Genomic DNA, 12,745 nt, shown 5'->3' on the forward strand with positions numbered 1-12,745 from the left:
ATGTAACTTACTTTCAATTCTAAAGAGCACTTACCATAGTTCCATATTCTAAGTTCCATTTGTTAAACCATAGAAACAGGTGCTTTTTTTGGCAAGGTAAGGAATAGACTTAAAAGACTGGAAAAAAAGCTAGGCATAATAGGATCTTGTGACTCTTTAAAGATTGAACTAAGGTTTTAGTAAATGGTCTTGGATATGGGGGAGGCACAATGAACTCTCTGAGATGACATTAGACTTCTGCATACTGAAATCCTGACTTGGATAAATTGGGGGAAAGTTTCATAAGGCTGATGAAAAGGATAATATCATTTGGTTGTAGACAGTCCATATGTACTGATAAAATGAGGTCTGAGGATAAGGTGCCCAGAAGATAAAATTGCTGCTGCCTCTGCTTTCCCTGCTTCTGGCTCTGGAGGAAAGTGCATTCTTACACTGTTCAAATGTCGCCTCTCAGATTATCCAGATTTTCTAGAGTTAGGGATTTTCTTGGACCATCAGGTGTATTCTTTAACACCATTTTGTTTAGTCCTCTGCTAAGGCTCTTAACCAATCTAATTAGTCAAACTTGTTAAATATAGGTTAATTTCCCAAATAGGCTCAACAGGTAATTGTGTCATAGTCATCTTCATAGTGTCAGTTCTAACACATAAGAGCATCCATTAAGTGATAAGTGACTTTAAAAGATGAGGATACCAGTAGTACAATATGACGATAATACTAATTCAATAAGTTATTGAGCACAATGTGCCCAGCACTACAGCAGCCTCTGGGAATATGTTGGCCCATATTGTGTTATTTGATGAAGAGCCACTCCCCTGCTCTCAGGGTGTGCTGTGATATTCCACGCAGGTTCCCCTTCCCTACAGAGGATTTTGTTTTCTCACCTTAGCAGTGTGCACCCAACAGCCCTCAACTGTCAGTAGAATTGCCCTCTAACTGAAGAAAGCCACCTCATCTAAAGTCACACTTCCTTCTTGGGCCAGGCTGCATGCAAAGACTAGTCCCATTGCCCCATATTAGGACAATCTGAAAGACCATCCTAGCTTCAGAGTTCCCCTTAGTGTCAGCTAAAGCTGCCTTTGAGATTGCATCATAGTCCACATTCTTTCTCCACCCCGTGGAGCTTCCTTTCTTTCCACAGGTGGCAATCCTTAATAAATCTCCTACCCACTTATCTTCATCTGAGCATCTGTGATCTTGTTACCAGAAGGGTTGCAGGAAAGTAGGTGCTCCAGTGGGCTTTTGGAGCCGTTTATCTTGCCTTTTCACTTACAGGATGAGATTCTCCTCACTGGGGTAGGGAGAAGTTAACTACTAGCACACCCTGATAGTGCAGTTAAAACTCACTAGTGGTGAACTAAGATGGCATGTCAACGCAAAGAAATGCACTGGCAGGCACAAAGATCAGGTGGGAAACAGTGTGGACAGTGGAACTGATGAGTTATTACTGAGCTAGACCGATACCTTGGAAAAAGATAACAGAAGGAGGAGAATGGGCCAGGCATAGTGGCTCACACTTGTAATCCCAGCACTTTGGGAGGCTGAGGCAGGAGGATCCTTTGAGGCCAGGAGTTTGAGACCAGCCTGAGCAACATAGCAAGACCCTATCTCTACAAATTTTTAAAAAATTATCCATGCCCAGTAGCTTGTGGCTGTAGTCCTAGCTATTTCGGAGGGTGAGGCAAGAAGATCACCTGACCCCAGGAGTTTGAGGCTGCAGTGAGCTATGTTTGCACTACTGCACTCCAGCTTGAGCTACAGAGTAAGACCCTGTCTCAAAATAAAAGAATGAGAGTGATTAGTTGGTAATTAAAAGCTGAGTGTGGGATCAAGAGCAGTGGCTCATGCTTGTAATTCCAGTGCCTCAGGAGACCAAAAAGGGAGGATAGCTTGAGGCCAGGAATTCAAGACCAGCTTGGGCAACATAGCAAGGCCCAACTCTACAAAAAATTTTTAAAATCAGCAGGGCATAGTGGCATACATTTGTTGTCCTAGTTACTCAGGAGGCTGAGGCCAGAGGATAATTTGGGTCCAGGAGTTCAAGGTTACAGTAGCTTCCTGTGCCACTGCACTCTCAGCCTGAGTGACAAAGCAGGATCCTGTCTCAAAAACAAACAAAAACTCAGTGTGAGGGCCAGAAAACCTCCCTTGTAGAATATCAGACTCTCAGCTCCTCAAGCCAATGAGGAGAGGAAGCTGAGGACCAGGCCCAGGACTTAATCATGAGAATAAAACTCCAAAGAAGTTAGGACCCAAGCTAGGCAGGTCTACTGTGCTGTGGTCAGGACCCTGATTAGGAGAAAATGGAACCCTGACACAAGGGATGAAACCATCTGGGTTGATGCACCTGAAAAATCTTCAATCCTCAGGTTTCGAGAACCTTCTAAGGCTACAGAAGTGCCCCTCTCTTCTCTAATAAGGGCTAGTATGCTCCCTGTTTTGCTTAAAGACAATGAGCTGTCTCTCCAAGGACAAAACATACACTCCTCAGGATCCTCCCCAGCTTCCTCTCTTGGCAACTAAGCCAATTAAAAGAAAGTTAAACTGGCTGGGTGCAGTGGCGCATGTCTGTAATTTCAGTACTTTGGAAGGCCAAGGAGGGCGGATCACCTGAGGCCAGTAGTTGGAGATCAGCCTGGCCAAAATGGTGAAACCCTGTCTCTACTAAAAATACAAACATTAGCCGGGCAAGGTGGTGCACGCGCGCCTGTAATCCCAGTTACTCGGGAGGCTGAGGCAAAAGAATTGCTTGAACCCAGGAGGTAGAGGTTGCCGTGAGTCGAGATTGTGCCACTGCACTCCATCCTGGGCTAAAGAGGGAGACTCTATCTCAAAAATAAATAAATAAATAAAAATAAAAAATAATCACGACCCCTTACCCAATTTCCAGACCTGAGTCAGTTTTTGGATCCAGGCCCATTAACTAAAGAAGAATCTGGGTCCCCAGGAGGAAGGACTGTGTAATACCACAAGTGTGCACAATAATGATTCCTCTAGTCCTTCTCCAAAGGGACTTATCGCCATTACTCAGGAAATCATACAGTGGTGAAAGGGGAATACTCAACATTTTGATATCTGTTGGACACAGAGTCTGAGTTAACAATGATACCACAGAACTGAAAGTCATTATATGCCCTTGATTACAGTAAGGGTTATGGAGGTCGAGTCCTAGGGAGTCCTGGCCCAAGTCTGGCTCACAATATATCCACAGACCCACCTAGTCCTTGAGTATATAATTGTGATAAATAGACTTGATTAGTGACACCAGGTTTCTCGGTGTGTATGGTAAGAGCTAACATAGTGATAAAGGCCAGGTGGCCAGGTGGAAACTTTAAAAGTTGACCTCTTCTCCATACCAATATAGTAAATCAAAAAAATAATATTTCAGGGAATGGCAGAAATTAATGCCATCCTAAAATATCTAAAAGATTCAGGAAGGATGGTTCACATTGTATCTCCATTTAATTCACCAGTCTAGCCCCTCCCAAAATCAGATAGTGGGCTACCACAAACTTTATGAGGTAGTAGCTCCAATTGTATCTACAGAGACAGCTATAGGCATCTTTGTTAGAGCAGACCCACATGGCATCAGGTGGACTTCTGGTTCAAAAATGGCAGTGTAGACACAAGCTGGCTTCATTTCCACACCAGAAAACCAAAAACAAATATACAGCACCGAGATGATCACCAACAATATCCCAGAACTCAGATATGAGGATGAGTCAATTCCTGGGGACATAGAAGTCAAATAACTCTGAGCAGATGGTAAGAGAATCAGACTTTTATATCTGCGGTGCCCCTCCCCACAATCTGTCTGGCACCAAGTGTGTGGAAAACTTCCCCCAACTCACAGTTTCTACAATGGAAAAAGTGAGAAAAGGTAGACAACCCACCTCCCTGCCGTCTTGGATTCCCTGGAAGGAGACCTGTCCCCAACTCAGCCCATGGGAAATATCATGAGTACCTGAGGGAAAAACATTACCAAGGACAACCAGAGACAAAGGGAGGAGGCAGGACTTCAATCCCCAGCCCTGGAAACTCTGCTCTGGAACTTGACCAAAGAAGATGCCAGATCAGAGTGGCTACTCAGCAGCAACAGCTGTAGGAGATGCATTCCACAGGTCCTCTTGGCACAAAGCTTTAGCTGGCCTTTCACACTGCCAGGATATCCCCTTTGGGACCTCACCCATTTGAGAAGGGCATCACTCTGATGAGTTTCTAAAGCGGAGGCAAAGCTGGGCGTAAGGTGCCATCAAGTGCCAAAAAGGAGACAGTGATCTAGTGGGAAAATAAGACATTTAACAGTAAGTCACAAAGAATCTCTAAGCAAACATCGCCAATAGAAAACAAAACAATCAAGACAGAGAAGACTGGAATAAACAATCCTTCAGTGCAAAGATATGGACGTACATCCACAAGAAAAACAACAGCAATAGGGAACCATGACCTCCCCAAATGAACAAAGCAAGGAACCAGTGTCTGAATCTAAGAAAATGGTGATATGTGAGCTCTCTGACCAAGAATTCAAAATAGCAGTTTTAAGGAAACTCAGTAACCTCCAAGATAACACAGACAAGCAATCTATAAGTTTATCAGAGAAATTTAACAGATTAAAATACTTAAAAAAAAAAAAACAAAATTCTCATTACTGAGAAATATATTTGCTGAACTAAAAAAAAAAAAAATTAGATGATTTCAACCACAGGATGGATCAAGGAGAAGAAAAAATCGGTGAGCTCAAAGACAGGTCATTTGAAATTACACAGTGAGAGGGCAGAAAAGAAAAAAGAATGAAAAAGAATGAAGATCACCTACAAGATATAGAAAATTACCTCAAAAGACCAAATCTAAGAATAGCTAGTGTTCAAGAAAAAACTGAGCAAGAGCAAGGGGTAGAAAGCTTATTCAAAGCAATAATAAAAATTTTTCCAAAACTTGAGAAAGATATAAATATCCAGGTATGAAGGTCAGAGAACACTAAACAAATTCGACCCAGATAAGACTACCCCTTTGAGAAGCACAGTCAAACTCTCTAAGGGCAAGGACAAAGAAAGGGTCCTAAAAGCAACAAGAGAAAAGATGCAAATAATACAAATTCCAATTCATCTGGCAACAGACTTCTCAACAGAAACCATACAGGCCAGGAGCAAATGGGATGAAATTTTCAGTGTTGAAAGAAAAAAAAAAATCTGCCACACAAGAATACTGTATCCAGCAAAGCTATCCTTCAACCATCAAAGCAAGATAAAGTCTTTCCCAGATAAACAAAAGCTGAGAGAATTCACCACCATGAGGCCCATCTTAAAAGAAATGCTAAAGGGAGTTCTTCAATCCAAAAGAGAAAAAAAAGCACTAATATGCAAAAACAAAAACATTTGAAGGTATAAAACCCACTGATGAAATTAAGTACAAAGACAATCCCCAAATACTTCAATACTGAAATTGTGGTGTGTAATCCACTTATAACTCTAGTATGAAGACCAAAAGACAAATCTACCAAAAACAATAACAGCTACAGCAACCTGTTAAAAGATAAGCAATATAAAAATACATAAATTGAGACAACCAAAAGTCAAAATGTAGAAGGGATGGAGTTAAGGTATAAAGGCTTTTTTTTAGGTTGTTTTTTTTTTTTTTTTTTTAAATCTAAGATAAGTTATCATCTCTTTAAGATGACTTGGTTTATCTATGTTTTATGTAAGCCTCATGATAACCACAATGTAAAACCTATAATAGATACACTAAAACGAAAAGCAACAAATTAAAACATATTCCAGAGAAAATCGCTTAACCACAAAGGAAGACAATAAGAAAGGAAGAGAGGAATTATAAAACAAGAATTAGAAAACAAGCACAAAATGACAGTAGTAAGTCCTTACTTGTCAATAATAACACTGAATGTAAGGGGACTAAATTCTCCAATTAAAAGACATAAAATGGCTGAACAGATAAAAAAAAAAAACAAGCCCTAAACTATATGCTGCTAACAAGAAACTCACCTCCGCTGTAATGACACACATAGATGGAAAGTGAAGGAATGGAAAAAAAAAATCTATGCAAGTGGAAATCAAAAAAGATCAAGAGTAACTATACTCACATCAGATAAAATGGACTACGAGTCAAAGACTAAAAAAACAGAAAAAGGTCACTATATAATGACAAAAGAGTCCATTCAGCAAGAGGATATAATAATTTATATATCTATGCACCCAACACTGGAGCACTCAATTATATAAAGCAAACATTAATAGATCTAAAGGAAGAGATAAACCGCAATACTGTAATATTAGGGGACTTCAACAACCCATTCTCAGTAACAGATAAATCATCCAGACAGAAAATCAACAAAGAAACATTGGAGTTAAACTACATACTAGATCAAATAGGCCTAACTGACATTTACAGAATATTTCACTCAACAGCTACAGAGTGCAATGGTGTCATCTCAGTTCACCACAACCTCTGTCTCCCGGGTTCAAGCAATTCTCCTGACTCAGCCTCCCAAGTAGCGGGGATTACAGGCATGCACCACCATGCCCGGTTAATTTTCGAATTTTTAGTAGAGATGGGGTTTCTCCATGTTGGTCAGGCTGGTCTTGAACTCCTGACCTCAGATGATCCACCCACCTCAGCCTCCCAAAGTGCTGAGATTACAGGCGTGAGCCACTGTGCCCAGCCCAGAATACACATTCTTTTCTCATTCTCCAGAACAGACCATATTTCAAACAAGTCTCAACAGATGCAAAAAAGTAGAAATCACAACATGGCACCACGTATACAATATGCAGCTGTTGATCTGACAAATGCATCCTTTCTATCTCTATTAGAAAAGAGGATCAGAAACACATTGCCTTGGATCAGACAATAGTGAACACGTATAATCTTCTTAGAAGCATGTTAACTCTCCCAGCTTTTATTGTAATATAGTCTGAAGGACCAAGACCAGCTGGGCATCTTGCAGAACATCACTGATCCACTACATCAATTATACCATGTTAATTGGGCCAGAAGAGCAAGAAGTAGATAATATATTGGAGCTACGGCACATATACTCCGAAGGTGAGAGATAAACCCTACAAAGATTCAAGGGTCTTCCACTGGTGGCTCTCTGGTGGGTCCACAGTCCAGGGTATGCCAAGATATCCCTTCCAAAATAAGCAATAAATTATTGCATTTTGTACCTCTCACCATAAAGAAGGAAGCATAGAAGAATGATAGGTTTCTATGGGTTCTAGAGGCAGCATATTCCATAGCAGGAAATACTTGCTGTTACCTATACACTGGATGACATAAAAGGCTTCCAATTTCAAGTGGGACCCAGAGCAGAAAAGGGCTCTGAAGCAGGTCCAGGTGGCAGTTTTACCACTTGTGCCATACCACCCAGCAGATGGTGTTGTATTAGATATGTAGGAAAAGATTCTGTATGGAGTTTATGAGAAGTCCTAATGGGAAAAATCACAATGCAGACCCAAGAGTCTGGCCATGCTATCTGTAGCAGAGAAGTAAACACCTTTCAACAAACAGCTACTGATGTGCTACTGGGCTTTTATAGAGATATAGCACCTGACAAAGGGATGCCAAGTGGCCATGAAGCCAAGACCAATGATCATGAGCTGGGTTCTATACATGTAGAACACAAACATAGGCAGACGGTACAGTATGTTACATTAGCAAGCAGCCTAGACTCCCATGTCTCTACCACTGTTGCACCAGTGTCTCTCCCTTGGCTTACATTTATTGCCACTGATCCCATATGACCAGATGATGAAAGAGGAAAATGCATGAATTTGACTCACAAATGGGTATATTTTGGCAAACAAAACAGATGGTGGCTATGTTACTGTGCCACTCAGGGGTGGCCCTGAAAGTCAGTGACAAGGGAAAATCCTCCCAAAAGGGCAGACCTTTGAGTAGTGTACTTTGCCGTCCATTTGTGTAGAAAGGGTCTCAAGGTTAGAATATACATGGGCGGTGACAACTGGCTTGGTCATAGGATCAGGGTCCTGAAAACAGAGAGACTAAACAATTGGGAACAAAGAGATTTGAGATAAAAATGGTGGATTGGGCACATGAGAGTGGGCACAAAGTGTTAGGAGCTTTGTACTGCATTTGATCTATACCACCAACTATCCATAATAGAAAAGGCCCTGAACAACCAAGTCAGTATCAGGACTTGGCCAGTTAATAACACCCAGTATCTGGCATTGGAATAACTACTGTGGCAGGATTGGAAGCTAATAGACCTAACAGGATGGGCGCCTATACACTGAGGCTGATTTGTTACAGTCACTACTAAATTTTCAGCCTGCTAACAACAGAGACCAATGCTGCAATACTGAGTGCCTATTCCTCAAGAAGACCAATCAGCCACTTGGTGGCAAGCTGACTTACAATAATGATCCTAACAAGAGGCAGTGACTCATTTTGACAGGAATAGACACATATTTTCCATGATTCTTCTTTTCTATCTGCAGGGCATCAGCCAGCATCACGGAGGGCTTTCAGAGTGTTTGAACTACCTCATGGGACCTGTTTTACAGCAAAGGAGGAAAGATTGTGGGCAAATGACCACAGCCTCTGCTTGTCATATTATTACATGCTGCATCACCCAGAAGCCTCTGGCCTGATAGAATAATTAAATAACTTGTTGAAGGCATACATAATACAAACACCATCCTTTAAGAAGAAATGTACACTTTAATGGTCTGTCTGTAGGGCTGTGTTCTCAATAGGTAGAATACATGGGTCCAGGAATCAAGGTTTAGAAGCAGGAATGGCCCTGCTTTCTATCATTCCCAGTGATTCTCTTGGGGGAAATTGCGCTTCCTGGCTCCACAACACTGGGCCCTGTCATTTAGAGGTCCTGCTTCCTAAAGGTGAAACACCTCCACCAGCAGATGCAGTTTGCTGTTCAGTGAGACCCAAGAAGAGACTCATTAATCTCATTGAACTATGAGCTACATCTGCTGACTAGGTACCTCAGGTTCCTTGCACCAAGAGTAGCAGGCAAAAAGAGGAGTCACATCCCTAGTAGGGATAATGGATCTTATCATAAAGAGGAGGACTATGGTTACACAGTTGGAGGAAGGAGGAAAATGTTGGTACCCAAGTAGTGCATGGATGCACCTCTTGGTATGCTCTTGCCCAATTTTTATTGTAAATGGACAGTGTAGCAGCCATTATCAGCCTAAAAAGATTATGGGGACCAGGGACTCTGAGCCTCTGAGGATTCAGGGCTGAGTTTTATCACCAGGTAAGTCACTGAGACCAGCTGAGAGTGTCACTGCATCCAAGGTCACCCCCATCTTTGAGTTCCCTGACCTTCTTGCTCCAATATGGGACACCAAAGGGCCAAACAGCTTCAAAGTTTCCCATGGGGTCAGCTGAGAATACTGTTGACACTGTATCACAACCCAAGTCCTCCTTCCACCCAATCCTCATTTCTTCCCATTCCTTCCACGGATGATGATCACGAAAGCATTCCCTAATAAACCTGCTGCCCACTGTCTCCTGAGTCTGCTCCCTGAGAGTCCCACCTGAGATATGGAGTTATAGTTTAGTGAGAAAAGATGTTAAGAATATCATATAAATCACGTAATTTAAGATATATAAAATTACAAGCCAGCATTTGAGATACCCTGGATTCTCTTCAGATCATGTATCTTTTGCCTTTAGATTAGAAAATCTATTAGAATTTCTAGAGATAGGACAAATTATGAGTTTGTAGCCAGTTTTTTCTTTGCTTTTTATTTTTGGCAGGGTTGCTATGGTTTGGATATGGTTTGTTTGTCCCTTCTCCTGCAAATCTCATGTTAAAATTTGATTCCCAGTGTGGTGGTGTTGGAAGGTGGGGCCTAGTGGAAGGTGTTTGGATCATGGGGGCGAATCCCATATGAATAGATTAATGCCTTCCCTTAAGTGTGAGTGAGTTCTCGCTATTAAATCCTAAAAGAGTTGGTTGTTAAAAAGACCCTGGCACCTCTCCCTAACCCCTGCTTCCTCTCTTGCAAATGATCTCTGCACACACCAGCTTCCCTTTACCTTTGCATGAGTGGAAGCAGCCTGAGACCATCACCAGATGCAGAAGCCCAATCTTGAACTTTCCAGCCATCTAAAATCAGGAGCCAAATAATATAAAATACCCAGTCTCTGGTATTTCTTTATAGCAACACTAAACAAACTAAGACAAAGTTTCTGTAGACGGTGTATGTGCTGCAATGACAAAAAATATTTGCATTTTCAAAAGATTTATTTCAACATTATCCAAAACAATATGTAGGAAATGAAATAGAAATTATGCTAATTTGAGGACAACGTCCACTGTGAGTAATGCTGCATCTAGAATAACACTGCATCTCAAGGTCCAAAGAAGCTAAAAAACATGAAAGAGCCCATATTGTAATATGAGTTCTAAAAAGGATAGTTTCATGAAAGTTTCAGAGTATTATAACTAAGCAGCAGCTCTTACTACATTGAAAAAATGAATTTCTTTTAAGGCAATACATTATACCTTTACCTGAAAAATTGTGAACTTGTGGAAATTACTGAAGATGTGGTCTACTCAGAACATTTTACAAGCTTGACAACATATTCAGAATTACTAGCTTGACAATATACTGAGATAGCGGATCACGATGGCGTTCTGCCACAAACACAGCTGATATCAAAAAGGAGACGATAATAACAAGCCAAGTCTTACATTTCTTGTAATTAATTTATCATTTTCTGATTTCTTCATTTCCCTTAATTTTTTTAGGTCAAGACTTATCAAAAAGGCGATCTGCAGAGAACAGTGTGTAGTGGAGATCTGATAGCTATTCAGTCAATTTGAACATTAGAGAGGGCAAAGTAGTAGATGGATTGGAATATGTGGGGTTTTTTGCTTCACTGCTTGGGCTGAGGCAAGAGTGGGACATTGTGGAGAGAAGACCTGAATAAACTAGTTTTTCTATCTATGCTAATCTGAATGAATGGATAGCTGCCACATGTTTATAGCATTCCATTCTAATAGATACAATAGAGGTTTGAAAAATATTTACATATATCTCACCAAAAAAAAAAAAAAAAAGGCAGAAGACAGAGAGAAACTGTTTTCAAGCGTATGAGCTAAAACCAAAGAAAGGCTTGGACTCACAGATGTCTCCAGTTATAATGTTTTAAAATAAGATGAACGATTGGCGCTCGTTTAGATGGTAGATTAAGAATTAGATAGTATACTAAATGCTGGGTTCTATTGCAAATGTTTACATTTTTATTTATGAGCTTGTGCTTTCATTCTGGTGCAATCTCCATTATGGCCAGATGGGTGTGTTACTGCACAGGATTTATTTGAAATTCAGAAACTGATAGTACCTATGCCTGATTGCTTGGTTTATTTTATTCATTTTATCTTATATTTCTAGTTAAGAAAGGTAGTGTTAATGGCAAAAGAAAGCAGGCTAAGGATTTAATATTTTGTTCATGCACTTAATAAAGGACTTAAGCAAATGCTTTGTTTTTATTTGCTAATAGTAGGATGGTAATACAAATTAGTGTTAATAAGGAATATCAACTCACTTGATGGTGCTTGTGTCCTATTAATCATCTTTTGCTTTGAAACACTGGGCTAGGAACAAATTCATACTGAGCTTTAGGATTTTAAAGAATAATTTAGCTAGACTTTATTAAGGATTGACTATGTTACCTGACACTGGACAAAACATTTTACATGCATATATAAAGCCATTTTTCTAAGAAGCTGTACAGTACAATAATTAAGTGCGCATCTCTAAAGACAGATTGCCTAGGTTTGAATTCAAGCTCCATCACATGTAAACAGCTGTGTGATTTGGGGCAAGTTGCTTAACCTTTCATTTCCTCAGTTTCCTCATCTCTAATTTAAAGGTAACTGACTTCTGCTTCCAAACGTGATATAGTAACAGGTGTGGGCTAGCGCTCCTCTCACTGTAAACAACTTTAAAACTGGACAAAAGACAGAAGGCAGCTCCTTTCAGTCATTATACATGATAAAGAAAAAATTATTCAATGAGGCAAGGTGCAGTGACTCACTCCTATAATCCCAGCACTTTAGGAGACTAGGGCAGGAGGATTGCTTGAAGCCAGGAGTTTGAGATCAGTCTGGGCAAATAGTGAGACTCCATCTCTACAAAAAATAAAAATAAATAAAAATATTAGCTGGGCTTATGGTACCCTCCTGTAGTCCTAGCTACTTGGGAGGCTAAGATGGGAGAATCACTTGAGCCCAGGAATTTGAGGCTGCAGTGAGCTATGATCATGCCACTGCACTCCAGCCTGGTGACACAGTAAGACCCTGTCTTCTGAAAAGAAAAAAAAAAAAAAAAACAGAAATTTTAAAAATGATACTTGTTAAAGCACAATAAGGCAGATTTTATTTAGGACTATCTCAAAAGGTACAGGGACCTGTACAATGGGATTTAGCAGTAGGGGAAAGAGGTTAGGTTCAGCTGTGAATATAGCATGGGCAAGAAGGAATTTATAGACAAGGGGCAGAGTGGTGGCAGTGGATAGAAAATTACTAAGAGGAAACATCAAAGGTAAGGGGAATTCTGGCTAAACCAACCAACCTAACAGGATTGTTGCTGAAGTCAGGCCAGATTAATCAGATGTCACCTTTGGGATGATAGATGATGAGGAACCCAATTAGATATCAAGGGTGATCAGATATCAAAAGTGGGGATTCTTGCTAACCCAACTAAGCAGGGTTCTTGCTACAACTGGCTTTTAC

General features: G+C 40.6%; 1 long non-coding RNA gene across 1 annotated transcript; it reads left to right on the forward strand.

The window, feature by feature from the left end:
• Window positions 1–60: 60 nt before the first annotated feature.
• Window positions 61–8,685, forward strand: LOC108527124 (uncharacterized). Its single transcript, XR_001884697.1, has 3 exons — window positions 61–96; window positions 6,828–7,059; window positions 8,475–8,685. It is a non-coding gene; the product is annotated as an uncharacterized LOC108527124 (long non-coding RNA).
• The last annotated feature ends 4,060 nt before the right edge of the window (window positions 8,686–12,745 follow it).

This window comes from Rhinopithecus bieti, unplaced genomic scaffold, assembly GCF_001698545.2.
Source record: "Rhinopithecus bieti isolate Rb0 unplaced genomic scaffold, ASM169854v2 scaffold_3062, whole genome shotgun sequence".
NCBI lineage: Eukaryota > Metazoa > Chordata > Mammalia > Primates > Cercopithecidae > Rhinopithecus > Rhinopithecus bieti.